At 50.1% G+C, this 22007-nt stretch overlaps 1 protein-coding gene across 2 annotated transcripts in view; it reads left to right on the forward strand.

Annotated features, from left to right (window-relative positions):
• Positions 1-22007, forward strand: part of PRICKLE2 (prickle planar cell polarity protein 2) — a 97245-nt gene that overhangs the window by 34608 nt on the left and 40630 nt on the right. Inside the window, exon 1 of one of the 2 annotated variants that reach the window (XM_027467498.3) lies at positions 10346-10539. The exons of the other annotated variant lie outside the window; for it this stretch is intronic. The gene's annotated coding sequence lies outside the window, so the exon portion shown is untranslated. Of the gene's footprint in view, positions 1-10345; positions 10540-22007 lie in introns of those variants that run through there. 2 annotated transcript variants of the gene reach the window in all.

A 22007-nucleotide genomic window follows, 5' to 3' on the forward strand; every position in this document is an offset into this window, starting at 1 on the left:
AGGTATTGGTTTGTGAGTCCTTGTGCCCAGCCTGCGCTACCAAGTGCTGCTTGTAAGCCGGAATTACTAAAACCAACTTTACTTTTGATGTTCCACTTGATTTTTATTTTATTTTTTTTCCTTGGGAAACCTAGCAGAATCAAGGCTGTGCCATGCCAAGACAACGATGGGCACTACGTGGCTTGTCATTTTGCCATGACCTCTCCTCAACCCCTGCGTGCCTTTTCCTTTACCTCGTGCCCTCCATCACTTCAGCCTCTTTCACCCAGGTTGTTTTTTGGGAGGGAGCTGTGCAGGACGACGCGGAAATCTTGAATACAGTTATCTTAATGCACTTCTCACCTGGAGGTCATTCTGCTGGAAGGTTTTATAGATCCATCCCCGTGTGTTTTCCTGTGTGCTGGGTTTTAGTCCTGTTAACGGAGCACAAAGCATTGTGTATTTTTTCTCCTGTATTTCCTGATATTTCACTTAACAATCTAAGGTGCTTAAAATAGCCGGTGCTCTTCGTAAGGCATAAACAGAATTTACTTGTTAAATATTCAGTTTTCAGTATTTGTCTGCTGCTTCTGTGATTCTTTCTCTTCAAAAAAACAGATCTTATGCCACGAAAAAATGCAAATATGTTTATTACTCAGAGAAGGGAGGATTAGTTGGCAACTTATCTGTTTGTAGGAATGATCGCACGAGATACGAGTCTTTAGCCCCGTGTCGCTGCAGCTGCTGCTAGATAGTGTTTGTACTCTTCATGCTATTTGTTCAAAATAGAAAACAGCTGAAGCGTGTCTGCGAGAGCGTCCCTGTGCCTCTGCGTGTTCCTGTGCATCCACGTCCCCTGCGCATCCTCCCCTGCAGAGGATGCCCCAGCAGCGGTCCCCTGCCGTGCACGCATGGCCCAGCTGGGTTCCCCCTCTTGGTCCTAGAAGGAAGGCAGGAGACAAAGGCACTGACGTGCTTCCCACAGTCTCCTGTCCCTGGGGATGTCCCTGTGTCAGGCAGGAGGAGCAGGTTTCCTAGGAGAGCTGGAGCAGTGCTGCGCCCGCTCACCGTCCCCGGCCTTGGTGGCGTTTCAGGGGGCTCAGCCAGGACGTGGTACAGATCCCAACCGTGGGATAGAGCCACAAAACATCACTGTACAGCAAGTGATGCCACTGCAGAGAGGAAAAGAGAAGCTGCACATGGGTCAGGCACCCCAGCAGTCCTTGGCGGTCCTTGTTCTGCCCCCGGTCCAGAGCCACCCCTGTGCTCTGGGGTCTTCTGGTGGAGTCGCTGAGATGTGCCCCTTCCCAGAGGGGAGGAGACGTGAGGGTTAATTCTGAGCATCCTTCCTCTCTGTCAGCAGGACAGCAAGCGCTAGCAGGGTTTTGTTTCTCATATCAGTTGGCCAGTACAAGAAAAGTGATGGCAGAAAAACCATCTTTCAGTGACAACGTGATTAATTCCTTCTTAAGGCAAAAAAGGGTTGGCTATTTTTTTCCCCCCTTTTTTTTTGTCGTTACCTAAAGATGGTCTGACAGTGTAGAACCCATGATTAATTGCACCAAAAGACATATTATAGACACCTTTTCTTTGGCATCATAAGCGTTTCAGGTGAATTTTCTTTTATCTAGTTGGCTCAATGCAGAAAAATAATCTCTGAGTCTGCTATGAGGGATGTTAACTGCCTTTTCCTTATTACAGATTGATCTTTGATATCTGCCTTTCTCTGTGAGCAGTTTTATTCCCACAAGTGATACAAACCCTCTGCTGTTTTCCATGCGTTGCCTTTAAGTAGTTCAATACACTTTGGAGGCTGTATGGGAACATTTAATAAAGACTTAATGATTGCCTCATTCTGACGGTTATATGATATGAGAAATTATATTGTTTTAATAGCTGAATATATCCATTCTCTTGATTTCAGACAAACCAATATTTTTCTAATACAGCTGAGAAATGATGCCTTTTTTTTTTGTTTATATCCTCTAGAGTGTGAATATTTTTCCATCTGTGGTTTCCAGTAAAATGGATTTTCAATCTCTCTGAAATTTCTGCCCAAGTCCTAGCAATATTTGCTTAAGAGTAATCAGAGCATTACCCAGATCTCTGTTCAAAGCAGCAGTGACCTTACCAGTGGTAAGCAATAATTGGATTATTTTCAGAGATGTAGGAAGATTCACTGTAATAACAAAAGAAGAAATACCAAGTGATAACACCACTTGTCTGCAGCACCGTAAGCCGCAGTGCTTTCCGTAGGGTAGTGTAATAATAGCTTAGCATCTTATGAATACTGAATCAGAAAGGCAGAGACTTGGGGAATACACGCTGCCTGGCAGTTGAGGGTGATGCATGTTTTTCTGCATCATTTTTGTTGATTCTTGTTATTTAAACGCGTTTGTGGGGACACCTTCACCTCCGTGGGGGCAGGACTCACACCTTCCTTGCATCTTTGGGTTGAGCATCTTTGGTCCTACCTCCCCATCCGTCAGCTGCAGCTGGGTGCAACCACCCCACCCCACCCAGCTCCCAGAGGGGATGGATGGTGGTGCAGGATGGGGCTGGAAGGGATGCTCTGGGAGGTTTTTCCTGGAGAGGCTGAGCTGCTGCGGAGACAAATTGGAAGCCATTTGGAAGAGCAAATCCATAACAGCACACTGTCAGGCGAGCCTGATTGCCTCACTCTCTGCTTTTAATTGTAATGAATTATATGGCTCTGCACGATGGGGTGCCGAGCCTCTTGGCTGAAACTTGTGTAATTCACGTAAGTGTTTACACAAAAGCCAAGTAAATGTTAAGCTTCCTACAGACTTCAGTATACACGAGCCCTTGTTTGTGTTCGGTTTTAGAGACAGGCAGAGGAAAAGCAGAGCATGTGTCTGCCTGTGCGAATTGCATGAGTTAAAAGATACAAAAAGGAAGAAAGACCGCGAGCTTTCCTTGGAGCGGGTTCTGCAGTGACCTGACAGCTTTCCCTAAAAAAGATTTCTGTATAATTCTGGTTTTAGAGACGCTTGAGGGCTCTTACGAATTTTTGCTCGTTGACCACTCTTTCTGAGACTTCTGCTACCGGTGTGCTTTGAAGTCCCCCCCTGCGCCCACATCATGCTTCTAATTACTGCAAACGAGCCTTCTGCAGAGCAGGCTGCTGTGTAATTCAAACCACTGCTGCTCAGGATGGGACCCCCCAGGTCCCCGTGGGGTGGCAAGGAGCATGTCCCACGTGCGGGGGCAGACCTGGGTCCCGACCCTGCCGTGGGGCTGAGCCCTGGGCCTGGTGGTGCTAAGAGGTGACCCCTGGCTCTGAGGCTCTGAGCAGGCCAAGTGCCATGTCTCCTGGCTTCGAATTGACCTGAGATGAGGCAAAATTTGGGACCCTGCTCAGCAGCCGAGCCCTTGTTGCTCTGAGGGTGCATGGAGCATCTGCAGGGCGTTGGCAGGGCCTGGCTGGTTTCGAGACTGCACAACCAAATTATTAGAGAATTTCCATTCAGACAGTTCCCTGGGCATGCCGAAGCCGTGAGAGCATTATACCTAGGTGTAATTTTATTTTTAGAAAGCACATTAGGGAGCGTAAAGATCTCATTAACATGCCAATTGCAACCCTTACTGTTTAAGAGTATTTAATTGTCTTCATTTTCTGTGCACAGCCGTTTGTGGTGGATGGTTGTAGCTGGCAAAAGCAAGGAAGGAAGGAGTTTGTGTGACTGGAAATGACACAGACCCTGAAGAAGAAAGCAAAGAGCTTCTTTTGAAGCATCCCTGCAAGATTCCCCCACAAAGCACCCAATATTCAAGTCATTTCCAGTGGGTTTTAAGGCCCTTCCTTTGAAGAGGAGATGGAGCTCCTCTTATTGCCATCAGAAGAGGCACAGTTTTGCCATCTTTTAACCCATTTTCTTGAAGAAAATGCATTTAAAAGGCAGCCCAAGCTCCCATTTAATGGGGCGGCTCTGGAAGCTGAGTATTGAGGAGAAATAAGAGAATTGCCCCCAAAAACTGGGCAGTGCCATGGCGTGGGGAATGCTGACTGCTCACAGCTGGTGCAAGGGGTATCTGTTGGGCCTACTTGCAGGGGACTTTTGGCCTCCTTTCTGCTCCTGTGTGAGAAGGGGTGCAGAAAAACAGGTAAAAGAGAAAGGAAAGAAGGGGGAAAAAGGATTTATGTTTCTCTGACAAAGGTTTTCTAAGAAGCTCTGATTATTCAGCAGCCATGGAAAAAACTGCAGAAGATGTAAATAATCTGCAGGATTATGCTAAAGCCAAGCTTCAGTTATTTTACTGAAAAAATGCATGAGGGCTGTCCATTTAATAACGATCAACCAGAATTTCTCTAGGGCTTATTATATTTTCATGAAAAGGATTGGTTGTCTTGAAGAGAAATGGTGCAGTTCTGATATCTACAAATACCCCTCGGAAAGCGTGTTTCGGGTTGGCACACTTCTTTAATTGTGCTTTTTCCTTCCCATTTTCTTTTTATGATAATATCTTACGTTCGCATCCACAGTTACACACCAAAATGATCAAAAGCAAAGCGTGGTTTATTGTGAACTGGCAAACCACAGCTGTACTCAGTGGTACGGGCTGTATCGAGATAAAAACCCTACATGATTTTCAGCTTTTGCTGTGTTTATATTTGGTGCCAGAGGTTCTCGAGTGATTTTGCAGTGTGTGTACACGGTGCAGTCAGGGTTTCCAAGAAATTTGCAATATCTCGAAATCTGTACAGGATCTTACCCTGCTGGGCTTAATTTTAGACTATGGAGTTTATCGTTCGAGGAGGAGAAATGGTTTTGTTGTGTGCTGTATTTAATCAAGTGCAGCAAAAAAAACTGTCACAGGCATCGTTTGTCTTCGTGAGCCAATTTTTGTTTCCATTTTAGTTATAGGAAAACCCTGCCCCGGTGAAACGGGCTTCTTTATTGTACAGATCTGGTGTCACCAAGATTACTGCTCCTGGCAGGTATCGGCTGGCTGGCGGGGGCAGGCCCCATATGGATTTTGTTTTATGGGGTCGCAGTGCTGAGAACTGTGTGCTGAATTATTGTGAGAGCGCCAGAGGCTGGGGATTTGGGGATATTTAGAAGTACAGGAAAGTGCTCGCTGTTCCTGTGGCTGTTTCCAAGGTTCAAGATGTGCTGTAGGAGCTGGGTTGGGCTTCCAGGAGTGACTGGTTGTATGGTGCTTGCTCAGAAAAGCTTGAATGTCCTTAGACAACTTTTATCCTTCCCATCCTTGCCCCTGAAGGCCCCGTGAAGCAGCCAGTGAGGGGTTCACTGGCAGCTACAGGAGCAGCCGGGATCCTCACGAGCAGAAATTTGGGGTAAGCAGGTGTGAAAATCCCAGCCCCAAGCATGGTGTTAATAAAAAGTGGCATGGCTTTGTACCGGACAGCCCTTTGTGTGGTGGGGATGTTTGGGTTTATCACTGTATGAGGCTAGTTGAGATGGGACCGTGGGGCTTGTGTTGCGCGGGGAGGAATTCTGGTGATGGCCACAAATAAACCTCTCCTCTATTTCATTTCCAGCAGCCTTAATTCAGGAAACATTCCCTGTCACTCTGGGTTCAGCCACAGGCAAAGAAATGGCTGAGGGAGAAATAAGGAGTAAGTCCTAAGCTGCAGGAAGGGAGGGGCTGCATTCTCCATAACGTGATGCATTAAAAGCCTCATCTCCTGGTTCGTTCCTGGGCATCGTAGCTGTCTCACAGATATATATATCTGTGTGTTCCTACAGCAGGATGTTCTCCAGCTTCGCACACACTCGGAGAGATGTCTTGTGAGCTCTTCTGGCGGTACCAAAAAATAAAAAGCGAGGCGAGGAGGGGGCAGGGAGGGGATGTGATGCCAAGTGGAACAGCTCCGTCCTACCCGCCCCAAAGAGAAATCATTCAGACGCTGGAAGAGACAGGCTCTGTTGCGTAGATTAATGTGCAGGGTTTGAAAGCAGCCAAGAACATTTTATACGCACATGGCGAGGCGGGAAGGAGCCGGGCAGCTCATCTCTGCAGAAGCCATTCCTTTCCCTAAGAGGGCATTTAAAAAAAAAAAGGGGAGGGGGAGCACAAAGGTCTGCGGGAGCGCTCAGCCATTCAGGCGGTTTAATTGGCTGAACGGAGCGCTTTGCAGTTGGGATTAATATGGATATTTCTTAATAACCTGTCACCTTGTCAGGAGTTGCAGGGTCAGGATTGTGACCGAAGTTCTCGCCTTTCCTTCTGTTTTTTATTACTGCGATGGCTTCTGCTGCTGCGTTTTCAGAGGCCTAGGAAGGTGGCGTGAAGGTGCTTTCGGCTTCCCTTCCCCTACACCTACTGGAGAAGCCAGAAGGAAGAGGGAAGGGTGGTCTACAGAGGCTTCCAGTGAAAGGCTACTCTGGAAAGATGAATTGAGGTTCTCTGGGAGGCAGAAGGACGTGGTGCTGCCCACACCTGGCACTTCAGCTGCTTCAGCACCCCCTCGGAGCACGGGGTGAGGCTGGAGCTGGGCTCAGATCCGCACCGCCTTCGGACATGCTGTGCTTCAGCGTAAACACGGTTAGCGCAAACCCAAGCAAATCCCGGGCAGAGCACAAATAAAACAAGCGATTTAGCAGAGCTCGAGGTGGCTTCAAAGGGCCTGAGCCCATAAGCATTTTTACAAGTATTTTACAACTGGTCTTGCCGCCTTTTATCTCCCCACTGACCACCAGCGCGGGGATGCCCGCAGGGAGCAGCTGCTCCTCTGTGCCCCGCTCCCAGGCAGCCGCAACGATTTCTGCAGCCTTCATTGGGGGTTAATTTGTTTTGCACCTTTTTCCTCCCTTTTCTCGCCTTTCATCCCCTCCCTGCCCTGTAATTTCAGAGCAGCCTCCTGAAGGCCACCTACTTGATCAGCAGGCGTAATTTCCACGAGCGCTGATGGGAGCGGCGCGGATGCACTCAGAAAATTTCTCTAATTTCTCCTTGCCTGCCCCTACCGCCTCCTGGAGTGATTTTCTCCACCCTTTGGTAATCAACATCTCGCCCACTGCTGCAGAAAGCTGTGTGCCTGCACCCCTGCCATAGAGCGAGGAGACTGCAGCCTGCCCCTCTCCAAACCCAGTAGCAGCAGCACAAAAAGCGAGCAGCAAGTGCGCAGCCGATAAAGTCTCAGCGTGGAATTCGCTCCTCTAATTATTGTCTTTTATGCGGAGATAATTTTGATAGAGTTGCACTTCTGGACCCCGCCGTCATCAGAGGACTGCGAGCTGACCTGTTAATCATAGCAGGAATTAATGGGAATTACAGCCAGCAGAGCCCCGTCCCTGAAGAGCTGATCCAGGGAGTAGCACCGGAGGGGAAAGCAAAAATGAAGCAGCCTGGTGTTCTCAGGGCTGCAGATAAAGTGGCAGCGAGTCAGTTCCTGGGGAAAAAAAGGGTGTGAAGGAGGTGAATTTGATTATAAACAGAAGATTAAGAGCCTAATTCTGGGGAGTGTGAGCACATGCGCATTTTCATTGCATCTACTTGATAATTAGCGTAGATTTGATTTAACGAGGGGGAGCAGGGCCACCACAACTCACAGCCTTCGTGGTGGCTGTCCCCAGGAGATGCAGGTGAGGTGGCCGGGCATCACCTCTCCTGACGGTGCTCCTGTGGTGGAAATTGGTTTATCGCCTTTGACTTGAGGTGAACTGCAATCAGTGTCCCTGCTGGTGCTGAGCCACCTGAGGTCCTGGCTGTCCCCAGGTACACAAGCAGCTAACAGGTACTGCACAAAGCGATTCCTCCCACTTCGCTTTTTACAGAAGTTTCCTGTAAGATACCATATATCCGTGTAGCCTGCGGAGATGAAAAGAGTAATGTGTCTTATCTGTACAAAAGACCCTTAGAGTCCTTAAATATGCTTTATATTGGTGCATCTAAAAGGACGGGTTGATTAGCTTGTGTTAAATAACAAAAATACAGCCCCTGCGTGCCTGAATATGAATAAGACTCTCTGAAGAGTGAAGAGGCTGCTCCTAGAGCCTGTCCTTAGAAGAAGTTTGTTTAGGACAATGCAGCAAGTTGTAATCTGGGCGTTCAAAATGCACGTGCAGTCTGTGGCGTGGAGCAAAGGACGGCAATTAGTCCTGTTCGTGTTCTGGGAAGGGGAAAATGATAGTGACAGAACGAGGCATTTTTTCTTTAACAATGAATGGAAGGCAAACAGCATTTGTTTGATTCTGTGTGTGTACTTCAGTTTATTTTTTTTAAGTCTGTTTACCAGTTTTTGGACTAATTCAGTGCAGAGGAAGGACAGCTTTTCTGCAGTATGAGCAAGCAGTTTGTACATTGGTAAACATGAAATCCTCGTCTTCCAAGGCAGCTATCAGCTGAGGAAGACTGCCCTGAGCAAGGTCAATGCTCTCCCCGGCACAGGTGCTGCAGGCACTGCTGTGCGAGCCAGGAGGCAGCTTTTCTGTCCATGTCTGCTCCTCTGCTAGCAGCTGGAAGAAGTCCTGTTACTGGAGACAGGGTGTCTTTTTACCTCCTTTGTAGAGAATGACAAAGCACCAGGCCTTTTTACTGCTGTGATACCATTGTCTTCAGCAGAAGAGGCCAGCAACGTGGGTCAGGACCCAGAAACTGCAACCTGGGCACTTTGCAAGCTGTGTTGCTGCATGGACACAAACCTTACCTCCAGGTCCCCTGTGTGATTGCACAGCAGGGATTGAAGGCTCCAGATGCAGGCAGGCAGGATATGAAAAGGGAAACACTGCCCCAGAATGACGAATTTCTCGTCGGGACCCTTGGGATGTGATTTAAGGATTTAAAGACTAGGAAAGAGAGCACATTGCTCTGTTCTCTGCTGCTGCTGGCTCATGCCTAGTGGCTCCTGGGCAGCTCCAATGCTGTGTTTGCTGGGGGGATGCTCGTGTCTCATGGCAAGGTGCTGCCCCTCACCTCCTGAAAATAAAGTGTCAAGGAAAGCTGAGGCTTGCAGTACAAGGCAGGGCAGGGAAAGCCTGTTTTGGGTAGTCTGTCAGTCAGCTTGACACTAATTGGTTGCAGTAAGTAATCGTTCTCCATGTAAATTAGACTCCAATTTCCTCTGTAGTCTGTCTGTTTGCTGTGTGGGCTTCAGTCTCTAATTAGGCTCTCACGTGGTGAACCTGGGCTGTGTGAGCTGCTTTTGTTCCTGGAGAACCAGCGTAAGCCCTCCCTGCGGCTGCCAGGCTCCTCTGGTCCCGTTCCTGATGGGGATGGCTCCAAGCTTAGCGCTGCCAAGTGCAAAATAACTTTTTTTTTTTTTTTTTTTAATGCATGCCTTGATTATTTCCACGTTTGAAGCTTGCAAAGGGGATTTTTTTTTTTAATGCAAAGGGACTTACTAGGCTTACAGTGGGAATACCCTTTGGAAGTGCTGCATCCGAGTTACTGGAAGCTCTGCTTTCCATGAATAGAGCTCGTTCAGGCCCTAACCCCTGTGATGGCCAGGGCAGCTTTGCCTGCACCTGGCTCCTGCAGCCTGGAGCTCAGGCAGCTCCTCTCGTTAGGAGGTAGCTGTGTGAGCGCATTCGGAGCTTACCCAAACGCTGGCCCACGTCCTGGAGTTCCTCCAGCTCCACACATCTGTAACAGCACAGAAATCCACGATTGCATGCGTGCCTTTCATCCTCTGCCACCCATTGTTCGCAAAAGAGCCGAGGGTCCCTGGTCACTGCCCGCAGGAGGAAGCCCCCGTGCATGGGGGCAGCTCCGTGGCCCCCGAGCCTCCTCCAGCAGCCCCCAGCTCGGCCCCGCTTCCCTGCGCTGTCGCCGCAGCCGAGGTTTGGTTTTGTGTGCCGTGCTTAGCGTCTGCGCCAGGCGGCAGAAAGGAAAACCATATGTGTGCGCCCGCCGGGCTGTTACTCGCCACGAACCCTTTACGTTTCAGCAGTTCCCTTTGTGAAATTCGGTACCACTTCGGGAACCGTGCACTTTCTGTAAACCTTCCCCGTGCGTGATGCGGTCGTGACCCAGATGTGTCAGCGTCTGCTTAGGCGTTGTGATAAATGTTGTTTTTCCTGGCACGGCGGTGTTCGGCTTGTTGACTTGCGCTCAGGTGATGCGTGCGGAGAGGCTGGGCTGCTGGCGCTCTGCAGAGGCACGTGCGGGGCTGTGGTCCCCTCGAAGTAGGTAGACGAGGAGCTCTTTGGGGAGAAAGAGGTGAAGCAAATTGAGCGTGGGCTTTTTATTGCTTCTCTTGACGTGATTTATACCCGGGCGAGGTAACTTTGCTTTCAGACCGCTAGTCAAAACCGTAAGGGATGTTGGCTCCGTGGAGAGCTAAATTTGGGTAAAGGGACAGGATTGGATTAGGGCTTGCGATTTTCACCAATAAGCTAAAACTCCGGTGGGCGTCACGCTCTGCGAGCTGGGGAGGCAGCCGGGGAGCTTTAACTCCCCAGATGACCTCAGCCAGTTGCTGGCTCACAGGCAGCCTCCGGCAGGGCACCGCGGCAGGATGCGCCCCAGTCCCGGCGCGAAGGCGCTCGCCTCACCTCTGCCCAGCGTCCCCCCTTCCCCTGCCCATCACCCGGGGGGGTTTCGGCGTGTGAAGTGCGTGCCCGTTTAGCCCGGGTAAGTAATCACGCTCGATTTATAGCATATGAAAGGATAAGCCCTTTTAATGCTGTACAAATGTTTGCGTTGGGAAATGATTTTTCTTTGCAGCTCAGGTTTCTGCCTGCCTTCGCGAGCACTCGGCGCTGCGTTATCCATGGCTTTTAATGCTCACTGCCAGGCACGGCCTCAATGTGCCAGGGCAGAGCTGGGACCAGGAATACCCCAATGCTCATATTTGAACCCACGGACACCGTAAAGCTTTTAGGTGACACAGTCGGGGCTTTGCATCGCTGCTTCTGAGCCACTCCTTTATTTATTTATTTATTTTTTTAACCCCATTTAAAATATCCGAAGTGCGAAACCCTGCGGGAGTCTGAGGCTTATCTTTAGCACTTGGTCTCCAAATGTGGTGTGTGTCTTCTCAGCTGCTGCAAGGGTTTGTGTGGCATGACAAAATGCAAATCCTGAACCTTTGGCAGCTGTGTTTAATAGAGGGGAAAGGGTTATTTTTAACTTTTGGATGTGTGTTTTTTTTTTTTTCCTGTGTTATTGTAAATTCCAGAGAAAACGTCCAATTTCTTTGAGGCAAAACAAAGGTTTCTTTTAAGTGAAACAAAGACTTCTAAGCCCTTAATCAAACTTGCTGGATTCAATTGCTTTCGAATACTTTGGGAATTAAGCAGAGAGGAAGCTGTGTTTTACAGCCCCGCCGGTTAGTGACAAACAACGTGTTGGGTTGGGGAAGAAAAAAGGATTCCTGCAAAGGAGGAGCAGGAATTTGGATCTGGGCTGCGGCATTTGGACTGCTGCAGGGCTGTTTACCAACATCCTCTGTTTGTTTAGGCCGTGCAAATTATTTGTGTGCTGCTCTCTTGAAGCAGATGTTTTTATCCGTGCAACTGGTGGAGTAATTAGAGGGAGAGGCAGGGTGCTGAGCAAACGCAAACACCCATGGTGGGGGGAGCGAGCCTTAAAATAACAGGGTGGCACAACACAGGAGCGTGGCGCTGGCTGGGAGAAGGAATTGGGTGAGTTTGGGTGGCGAAAAATGTATGTTTCTAGTTTTGTGTGCCATAGTGGAAAAATTCTCGGTGGGAATAAATTCAGTAAGGATGGGTGCAGCATGTCCAGCGGTTCGGTGCATCACCACGTCCCCATGGAGGTGCAGAGCCTTTCCCATGAGGAGCCTGCTGAGCAGTAAAGTCAGCACAAGATGCCGAAGGAGAGGAATGCCCAGGGCCCGACGTGCCGGGCTGTATTTCTGTTAAAAAGTCACTTCCCCCCCACCGGGGAGAGGCAGGGGCTGCGTCCCGCAGCAGAAGACTGCGCTTGTTCTTGGGGTGAATTCCTCTGGAAGTGTGAATCATTGACTCGCGATTTTTTGCGGTGGAGGCCGGGGGATGATTAAATGTCCTGTCTGCAGGAAATTACCAGGAGATTTGAGCGTTTTCCTGAAGCAGCCTCAGATGGTGTGCAGCTTTCGGTGTAACACAAGCGAGCAGTGTTACGTGGAAGTCTCCCCGTGCTTGGCTCTTGGCAGAGCCGGCCTCCCCGAGGTGTTTTTCTTTTTTTTTTTAAAGCTCTGGTTGTGCAGGCACATTTTTGCTCTGGTACCATTTAAATAATGGCAGCAACATGCTGATTCCCCTAATGATCTTGATTAAGTTATCGGTTATTTTCTTAATTAGCTACTTGATCTACTTACACCTTAAATGAGTCTGTTTGTGCACCCAGAGAAAGAAGAAGGGGAAAAAAAAAAACACAACACTTCTCTCTTTTTCCCCTTTCAAAAGGTCTTTTTCCTCTCCAAAAGGCAGCTGCCAGCTCACTTGGGTGCACAAGCGAGCCCAAGCGAAGCTCTCCTAGGCTGGGGGGCAGTTTGCTGGGCTCCCCCCCTGCCAAACCCATTGTGCTGGGGTCCTTTGGTGGGCTTTCCAATAGAGGGAAGGCACAGATGAGGACTAGCGACCTAGAAACCCACCCGGCTGTTTCAGGCTGGCTATAGAAATGATGTCAGCCTTCAGTGGTGTGGCACTGAGAGATGGGCATCAGTGCTCCTCGGGGCATTGCTCCCCCAGCAGCAGGGAATTTAAAACCTGAGTGTGGATATGCGTTTGTTCCTGACGGCAGGGCTACGCAGACAAAGCACTGTGTAGAAGTGGTCTCCTCGAATGCATGGGCTCACGCTCAAAACCTGCTCAAATATTTCAAGTATTTGAAATAGTGGGGTTGTCACAGGCTCCTCACTTTGCAGGACGGTGGAGATTTGGGGTGTGTTTTGTGTGTGGGAGGGTGAGCGTTCCTCTGGGAAAGCTCACATCCCAGGACACAAGGGCGAGCATCCTGGTGAGCTCAGGGCGCTCAGGAGGTGGGAGGCTGAAGCCTCTGCTTCCCTGCAAAGGTCAGGGCTGGGTCTGGAGGCCAGAAAGCAGCTTTTATCTCCTTTATGTTTCCCACATGCTAGCTCAAGCCCAGCACTACCCTGACCACCCAGCGTCCCTGCTCAGCACTGGGAGTGCAGCCCCACCAGTTGGTACCAGTTCTTCACCAGTGCTGCCCACCCACCACCACTTGTTGCGCGCTCAGGGTAGAGAGATTCAGCTCTGGCACTTCGGAGGCTCCTTGTGACCCATGCAGCAGCAGCCCCTGCTTCAGATGAGCCTATTTGTTCTTGCTTTTGTGCTGTGTGTTAATGACGCTGCCCTCGTTAGCCTTATCTTCACACCTCCCCTGATGCAGAACTCGCTGAAAGATGGATTGAGTAACGAGGCTGCTTCCATGTGTACGTTGGAGAGACATCAGCTGGGACTCTCCAGCTAAAACAGAGCTAAATGCTTGCCCTCTGGTTAAATTCTGGCATCCGTGCCAACAAAACTATGGATTTGGGAAGAATTACCGACAGTTCCAACATACCCCAGCTTTATTCCCTTGGGTCTTCTGTATCTGTAGCCTCATGGTGTGAATTCGTGGCCCCATGGTATTTTTACATCTGGATTCCTAAATGGTTATGGCTATGACTGCAACTGCAAACGTGGTGGTGTGTTCTCATGGTCAGCTGTATCTTGGGTGCCCCAGCTGAGCGTGGCAAGTGTATTAATACCTGATAGTGATGGTGATTCCTTCAGGAGAGCGTGGGGCAATCCCCATTCCCTCCCCACGTCCCTCCTGGTTTGCTTGCATAACCTGGCACCAGTCATGGACACGCTCCCAGGTTTCAGATGTGGAAAGAGCAGCCCAGCTCTGGTTTTGGGTGGAGGTATCAGAGCAGAGCCAGCTGTGGGCATGGTACGTAGGTATGGCCACGTCCACGTGGCACGGGTGGCATGCCCCCGTTGGGGCTGGGACCTCCACGTGCAATTGAAAAAGCCAAGGGATGATAAAACCTGACAAATAACTGCACTAAAAAGAAAATGCAGTGCTGTCTTGTTCCCTCGGCCTTTCTCTGTGCATCCCGGGAGGTGACAGAGATGAAATGTTTGCTCTGAACAGGCTGGGTTTCTCTTCACGTTCCCCTGAAGTTTGTGTTTGGGCTCTGCCCTCTTGGTGTTGGTTTATCTGCTGATGTCTCCAGCCGTTCAGTTGCCCGTACGTAGTTCCAACTCCAGATACTCTGCACCGAGATACAAATGAAGGAAAGGTAATCCGTAATGAGATGGCCATTTATCACAGCAGGACGGCAGGAAAATGTGCATTAAATATTCATGGGGCAGTGTTCGTTAACACTGCCACCTCTCTGGCACTGGGCAGGGCAGGAGGAGGCCCCGACATGGTGCAGGAGCAGAGGGGAGGTGAGGCCGTGTTCCTCACAGCCACGGCTGGATCTGGCATTGCAGCAGTGCTAGCGTTTCAGTACTTCCAATCACAGGTTTGAAAATGCTCACGGTAAATATTTAAGGCCTGATTTCTCTGCCCGGCATTAATTCATCTCCATGCTGCGTGAGTGCAGGTGGCTGACACCAGCCCTCCCGATTCACAGGCAGGCAATTAGGGAGATAAGCCTAAGTGACTTCATTTGTCTCCTTTTTAGATTGCTCAACTCTGAGTTGCTTTAAAGGGATGGGATTAGCCGAGATTGAGTTCTCAGTGGGGCTGGGAGTCAGCTGCTGCTCGGGGGCTGTGTCCAACAGCCGCCAAGGTACCAAGACAGGGAGTGCGCTATCCGTGGGCGTGAAATGGTGCCGGGAAGATTAAATCTGATGATAAAACGGTATTAAGGCTTGATTCATTAACAGGCTAGAAGGCATCAAATTACTCTGGTGCTATAAATCTGAAGCGTCACTTAGGTTTTGCAAGTGAAGCCACTTGAGTGTTTGAGCTGCATTTGTTTGCTGGCTGTTGTGTCCTCAGGATCACGGCACGGGGCGTTGACTTCCCACAGCGATGGGAGGGCTGAAACATCAGCAACCTGGCAGGTTAAACGTTTCCTTGAAATAGGGTCTTGTGTCAGGTCTCGGGATACCTTGTTCTGGATTGTACTGGTTGCAAAGATGTGCCAGATGTGGGCTTCAGACATGCGGGCTTGTGTTGGTGATGGCTTGTAGACCACTTGCCCCAGGAGATGTGCCCAGCCCAGGCTGCACCCGTGGGCAAAGCTGTAGCTGTCTGCATGGGAGGACAAATGTGTCTTGGTGTAAGCTTCAGAGCATCAGGAGATGGGTTTGGTGGACTATTTGCCAAGCGTAAAAGGCACGTATACAGATAAAGGGAAAATACCTGCTTTACCTGAACGCCCCTTGTATAAAATAAATGCTGATCTCAACTAATTAGATTCACTGTGGCTGACTCCACCATCCATTTATGCACTTGAAAGCCCCATCAATTTCCACTGGTGCCTTACAGCAAAGCTGCAACCGAAAGGCTCAAGCATGTGGGGCTCTTTGCTTCCCGACAGCACGGCTCGTCCCACCCCGAGCACGAGGAGCAAGCCTGCTCCCTCCCTGCAGCCACCAGGAAAATGACGCGGCCGCCGCCGGCACGCAGCGCTGAGCACCGCTCACTGCTGCTGCTGTGTCGTGTTTTGTCACTCTGCATAAGCCGAGGTGTTGGCGCACGCTGCGTAAGCCACCGTTGATTAACTCAGGGCTCACCTTGCCGCCAGAGCTTCTCGTTAGCCTTCATTAACGGGGAGGCTGCTCGTGGCTGCGCCTTGCACACGCGGTGACCTGCGGCGCTTTTGGGGAGCTGAGGCTGATCAAAGTCACAAGAAATGGCTCTTTTGCTCTTCTTTTTTTGCTTTGACGTGCCGCTTGTCAGGGAAAATACGAACGTGTTTCTTTGCACGGGGAAATTAAAGAAATCTTTGTTCTGGCTTCGTGTTGCATGCTTTTTAACCCTTCGGCATGGTGTTTGTTGACGTGCTGGTTCCAGCAGTTCGCCGCCTGTTTGCAATTAGTCCTCGGCTCTCCTGCCCAGCCTGGTCTGGAGCTTGTTTAAAGGAGGGGTTAAATTTCCTTGGTGTAAACATTTTCTGCTTTCCGAGCTTGTCATTATTTGTTTTCTCAGCGCGCTCATTTTCTGAAGCACTGTAGGAGCCACAGTGTGGGAAACAGACCCTCACATAAAGAGTTTAGAGCTCACACCTCCGAACATCTTCACATTAGGCACTTCATCGGTGCCAAACACCCACTAAAAATCAGTGAGAGCTCCATGCTTAACTCCTGCCAAAATATCCATTAGGGCCCAAGCATCTGACAGCTCCCATTGTCCATCCCTGTAGACAAAGGGCTGGCAGAAGGAAGCAAGAAGGAGCAGATCTCCCTGGGGATGTGTTCACAGTGTGCCCAGGGACTCAGAAGCAGCCTGCATCTAAGTCATGACATATTTTGCCCTTTGGGACCCATAGCTGTCACACAAGTGTCTTGGCCGTGCCTGTGCTCGCTGCGTTTGCAGTCCAGCAAGCCCCTAAAACTGGTCGGAGGCAAGGCTGGTGGCAGAACTGTAGTAAATGATTTGCCATGGTTTGCTGTTTTCTGTAGCATGGTTCCTCTCTGAGGCTCCTTGGGCTTCAGAAAGGTTGGTCTCAGCTCAGGGGCGATGAGGTCTTGTTGTAAGCCCCATGCGAAGTCAGTCAATGCCAAAACCGAGCCTGGTGTCGTGACCCTGCTGTAACACGGGGTGCTGCTTGCTCAGGTGGGCAGGGGCTGGGAGAGCAGGAAGGCTGCTTCCCTCGGAATTTCACCTGGAAAAAAAAACTTAATCAAGTGAAAACTTCCTCAAAGTGGTGATATTCAGAGTACAGCGAGTGTCAGCATCCTCCTTGGCCGTGGGTTTGTGCTGGTGCGTGGAGCAGACGCTCAGCAAGGGGAAGGCAGCTGTTGAGCTGTGATTGCTGCTTATTACACTAATTACAACAGTCTCACCGGTACCGTGAGCTCCCCTTTTCCTTCCCCCATCTGTCTGCTTGGCCATCCGTGGTTGCTCATCTTTGAGTGTTTCCTTCCACGGGGAGCCCAGCTGCCCTCCCCCTCTGCTTCCCTGTGCTGCTGCGGGGGAATAATCCTGTTTGGCACGTGGGAGGGATGTTGGGGATTAGCTGATTTACCCTGAAATAAGGGCACAGAAGGGTGAGACGTGGCACAGCTTCTGCCAGAAGATGTGGCTGGCTCTGCCTCCTGTGTGACAGCGGAGCAAAGGGTTTTGATCCCCAGTTTTGGACTCGAGCGCCCTGACCCCCAAAATTGCAGCTGTTCTTTTGTTGCAAGGAGACAATGCAAGTTAAATCTCAACAAAAAGAAACCATGGCTCCTCTGGATGCCCACCTGGTTTCTATTTGGGGGGCGAGTCGGGGGGTTACTGGCTTTGAAGAACAGCCTGCTCCAAAGCAGCCTGGAAAATGCTTTCTGAGCCACGAAACAATGAGGCTCACTAAATCTCTAACAGCAATAATTGGTTCTAAAGGGCTGATGTATTTAGTCTGCTAATGTTTAGCAAACATGTTTGCTTTACCCTTTGAAGATAATGCTGCATGCAGCAGGGTTTGGTAGGAAAAAAATAAAAAGAAGGGAAGAAATGGCCTGTGGTTTTCAGCCCGCTTAGCAAGTACTGGCTGGTGGGAGCAATAGCAGTCAATATTGCTCTCGTCTCCACGTCAAATGCGAGTGGTTGAGTTTTACTGCCCTGGTGAGCCAGTGCTGGTAGTGCCCTCAAGCTCTGCACCCCAGGCTCCCATTTGGGGACCCCGGCACGGTGATGTTTGTGTCTTCCTAATGCTCCTGCACGAGTGTAGGGCACTCGTGCTGTCCCCTGGCTGGGGACATCTGCACTCTGTGCCTCGTTGTTGCCATCGTGGCATCAGCCGGCGCCTCCTTGCAAGGTGGCTTTGACCTTTCTCCAGTCTGTTATATAGGGCAAGTGGGGACAAGGCGTGGAGGGATGCTCCAAGGACACCTCCTGCTTGGGACGCGCCATCTGGAAGTCCAGGCTTAGCAGCACAAGGGTGGTTGGAGCAAGGGCTGTGTGCTGCTTGTGCACATCTCAAGGGGCAGCGAGGAGGGCTGGGACCCCACAGCCTCCCAGGGAGCTGCGCTGGAGTTAGGGCCACGTCCCTGCTCAACCCAGGCTGATATGGTCGTAATCCCTCCCTTGGAGTCCTGCTCTCCCCAGCTTGTTCGGCAGCTGGTTTAGTTGCCTTTCCCTGTAGATTGCGATAAGATAAAAGCTGGGCCGTGTTTTACAATAAGGGAAAACGGTTTAGAAGATGACAGCTTAGAAAAGGGGGGGATTGGAGTTTCCAGCTGCGCGCTCTCGCGGGCTCGGCCGTGGCCGCCTTTGATGAGGGCTGTGATTGATCCCGCGCCGCCAGCGCCAGCCTGACCTTTCCGTGACGGGCTGAGCAGCTCTAATGGTCTTGATGGGGCTGGCGATTTGTGTATTGTGCTTGATGTACGAGGCTTGACGTGGCATTGAGGAACGGGGCTGGGAGATGACTGACAGGCCTTTTCTGCTAAGGATGCCGAGGCACGGGCTGTTTCCAGTGATTTCTTTCAGCGTTGTTGCCGAATTATCTCGTAGCGGAGAAGTTTTGCTGGTAAGTACCTTCCTGTACATAGCATCTAAGCGGTTAAAGAAGATAATGAAGTAACTTGCAGGCCGGAAGGCTTATCGCTAAAAAGACTGTTCAAATTTTACACTTAATTAATATCTAGTGAATTGTTTTTACCCTGACTTTAATGCTCAGGCTCCTTAGGCAGATAAAACAATGGAATAGGTTGAACCCGAGACTTTTTGTAACTGAGCTGTATAAAATTTTGAATCTTTGAGTTCTTGCAGGCAACACTAAAACCTTTTAATTTCAGTGAGTCGAGCTCTGTATAAATCACACCCTGGTTGGCATATCTCATGGGTGCTTGTGGCAAGAGTAATGAATTTCATGGTTTGTTATGAGCTACTAAAACCAATACAAACACGCAAAACCCGTTGTAATCTCAGCGTATCATTTGAGGAAACAATTTATTCCTGAGTGGGAGCAAATGTCAAGCCATGATAACAAATTGTTGTTCCTAATTAAAACAAAGGCAAGGATAGCAAACAACTATTGTCATTTGCATCCCATGCCAGCCTGTCTCAGGGACACGTGGGCTCCATCCAGCCTTCATACCAGGGCAGGCAGGCTGTAAGCCTTGCAGTATCCCAAAAGGTATTGACCTGCCCTGTGCACTCCAGGCAGGGTGCATGGGGGTTATGGTCCAGAATGGGCTGGGGACAGTGAAATTAAGTTGAGCTGCCAGTATTTTATTTATTTATTTATTTAATTTAATGTCAGGGTAGGAAATCAAAACCCATTTTGGCACCTCTCTTCCCATTGAGCGTTAAAGAGGCTGTTCATTACCCGACGTGAGGACCCACCACATTCCTGACCACAGGCGATCTCCCTGCATTTGCAGATCCACTTGGAAATGTAAAAGACTCACAGGCATCATGAAAGCCCATTTATGTTTGTGACAAACACACGTTCTCCTCCCAGACGTGTGATATGTTACAGGAGCAGGAGATGAATCTAAAATGTGCTGGCGTTACCTCGCTGCATTTAATGCAGCTGGGGACCAAGCAGGTCTCTTCTCTTAGCTGGCCAAGGGAGCAAGCACTCCTATCTGGCCGTGTCAGAGCAGAAACACAGCTAGCTTAAACCACGGGTTGTTTTGGGGCAGTTTGGCCAAAGCATGCTGCCTGGGGCAAGGGGCAGTGCCAAAATCCAGCTGCCAGCCAGGGAAGGCTGGCACGGTTGGAGTCTGGTGGGTACAAACCCTGCTCATGTTGCTTGGGCAGGGCCCTGGGCTGGCTCAAGGCTCGCTGCTGAGCATGGAGATGGTTGAACGTGCAGGGAAAGGAAAACACTGCGATAATGGGGTTTTGGGGGGAGCGGGCGGGGGCAGAGCCTTCTCATGCATGATGCTGAGGGAGCGCTGTGAGCAAAGACATGAAACCCTCAGGGCACAACTGCTGACCCAAAACACCTTATCAGACAGGTCTGAAGCAAAATTAAATAAATAAAAAATCTTCTGCAATGACAGCGACCCTGGCAGTGTCAGGTAGAGAGAAGGGCTGCAGCGAGGGAGCCCTGAGCTGCTGCTGAGGTACGTGGTAGTGCGGGGTTATCCTGTACGCACATCTTCTCTTTTTTGTAAATGGAAAATTAATTTGTGTAACCGATCAAAGGTTTAGATCTTTGGAAAATGCACCGCAAGATAAGCTGAAGATTTATGGATTTCCTTCGTAGCATATTTTCACTGAGTGCTTTATTGTTTGTGGAAAGGCCCCAAGAAAAATATTTAATTAAAAAATAGTGCTTTGAGTTGATTTAGCTTAAGGTTCGATGCAGTGCTCTAATGAGGTTTTTGTAGACGTTATTAAGGGACACTATTAAAAAGCCTTCAGATGAGAATGCTGTCAGGCTGGCAAAGGGGAAGAAACAAAACTTGAGCATGCAGATTGTTGTTCACATTCTGTTACAAATTTGATTTTAACATACAAAAGTAAAAAACGTAGTAGTGCAGAGTTCAAGCCAGAGGCTATGAAAAGCCTTTTTGTTGTTAAGCTGTGTAAAGCTTCTTGCATTAAGGTGATTAAAAAAAAAAAAGGGGGGGTGGAATACGGCGATGGATGGAAACCCAGCCTGCAGCTCCAGCACCGGGGTGCACTGTCAGTGTGTGTGCACCCAGGCTGTGTGCTCGCTGGGCTGTGTGTGCACAGTGCCAGGTCCTCCCACCTTTCACCACCTGAAATCGCAGGTTTGTGTGGTCCAGGGGTGCCAAGGCACGTGGGCTGCATGTGCAGGGTGAGGGTCGGGTCTGTCTCGCTGGCTGAATTAGCAGGGAGCACCGATAGCTGTCTGAAATCGTCTGTGGTGCTTACAGGCTCTGCCTCCCCTTCTGTGTCGTCTGCTGCCGGGCTCGATACGGTTTTAAAAGCTAAATTCCTCCTTGCAGACTGACAGCACGGATCCTTACCCGTGCGTCTGCCAAAAATAAGTGAAGCGCAGCAGCAGGAACAGCAGGAGGAACGTGTCTGTCTCGCGCATGGCAGCAGCCACGTGAAGGTACGAACGGCAGTCCTGGGGAAGAGCCGAGCAGGCTGGGGTTTGGGATTAACGCTCTGCATGGGATGCTACTTCCTTTGCCTCTACCCTGTTTTTGTTCAGAGTTTTTTGGAGATGAGGCATCCGCAGTTCTGGCACTGAGAGGTATCCGGTGTTTGCAGAGCTTCTTGCTCTGCTGCCCTGTGGCCTTGGGTGTGAGGTCCTGACGATGTCCCTGCTCGTGCCCCAGATGTCCCCAGCCCCAGGCAGCGTGCTGGGACTGCGTGGAGCACAGCCCGTCCTGGCATCGGAGCCAGCACTGGCTGGGAGAGTGGAGATTGCTGTGCAAATTACAGGGCGAGTGTGGGAACGGAGGGGAAAAAGAACACCGTGCATATCCAGTTCTGCATTTCTGTGGGTAGAAGGAGGTGGGAAAATAAGCTGTTGTTGTGCACAAAGCCAGGCTTGGCGAAGGGGAGCTGCTGACCTGCTGTGTCACCGTCCCTGAGCAGCCCAGAAGCGCAGGGGGACAGCCTTTGTCCCACAGGCAGCTTTCAGGGACGGCAGAAGCTGGAGCCTGCACAGCATCCCGTGGTAGCACGTCCCTGACAAGCAGAAGATGTTCACTAAATAATTCAGAAAGGCAACTTGACCTGACATCCATCAGGTTTAGCAGCCGGTGACCTTGAGGGTGCCAGGCTGCTGTGGCTGCACGTGGCCGTGCCTTGTAGCTCGCTGTGATCACAAACAGCATCACGTGGAGCCTGGCGGCTGATCGATACGCCAAGGTGATAAAGAAGACAGCACTTGAAAGATGCGAGCTCTTTTACAGCGACTTTTCATACCAGCTGTAGGGATGAGTTTGTGCAAATGTCAGAAAGTTTAAAGCTTGGGTCTTTGCCTTTAAAACCTGGAGCAAAGGGCAGAAAGAAGTGGCTGTGGTTATGAGCAGAGCTGGCCATCACACACT

The sequence above is a fragment of the Anas platyrhynchos genome, chromosome 13, assembly GCF_047663525.1.
Source record: "Anas platyrhynchos isolate ZD024472 breed Pekin duck chromosome 13, IASCAAS_PekinDuck_T2T, whole genome shotgun sequence".
NCBI classification, from domain to species: Eukaryota; Metazoa; Chordata; class Aves; order Anseriformes; family Anatidae; genus Anas; species Anas platyrhynchos.